This window comes from Cannabis sativa, chromosome 3, assembly GCF_029168945.1.
Source record: "Cannabis sativa cultivar Pink pepper isolate KNU-18-1 chromosome 3, ASM2916894v1, whole genome shotgun sequence".
Taxonomy (NCBI): domain Eukaryota; kingdom Viridiplantae; phylum Streptophyta; class Magnoliopsida; order Rosales; family Cannabaceae; genus Cannabis; species Cannabis sativa.
In genome coordinates, this window is record NC_083603.1 from 59,777,798 (window position 1) to 59,778,414 (window position 617).

At 25.0% G+C, this 617-nt stretch overlaps 1 long non-coding RNA gene across 1 annotated transcript; it reads left to right on the forward strand.

Annotated features, from left to right (window-relative positions):
* Nucleotides 1-401, forward strand: LOC115712678 (uncharacterized). The gene is made up of 2 exons (XR_009686690.1): nucleotides 1-84; nucleotides 176-401. It is a non-coding gene; the product is annotated as an uncharacterized LOC115712678 (long non-coding RNA).
* Nucleotides 402-617: the final 216 nt, after the last annotated feature.

The following is a 617-nucleotide window of genomic DNA, read 5'->3' on the forward strand; positions in this document are numbered from 1 at the left end:
TGTGGTAGTGGCTTTCTTGCAACAATGTACTTGAGGTCGATAGACGATCAATGTGTGAGTAAAGAGCGAGTACAAATAGTATAGGTATTCTTTCTTTTCTCTTTATCTCTTCATCTCCTATCTCTTTGAATTATATTTGTATTTATAATTTTTATTAATTTATTGCAAATTTCAGTGATGATAACATTGGGTTCGAGATGCTTGAGGTTGTATTTTGTTGAAAATACAATAAAGAATAAGAAAAATTGTTACAAATGTTATAAAGAAGACATTTATTTAGTGAATCAATTATAATTTGTGTGGAAATCTCAAATTTTGAGTTATATATATACTTTCTTTCCATGTATAGTTATTCTTCATTAATCTAATCCTTATATTTATAATGATTATATTTAGTACTATTCATGAAATCTCCATTCTCCCTAAGCAATACATAGTTTATTGGTTTCTATAATTTTGTGCTAATTTTATTTTATATTTTTTATGTGCCAATTATAAAGTGGTAATATATATATATATCTCATATTTTCTTAAGGTAGAGTTTATATTCAATTTCATATATTGGCTAATTGTTGGTACTATCTGGTTCTATTTTTTCGTAATTTTTTGTCTTATTA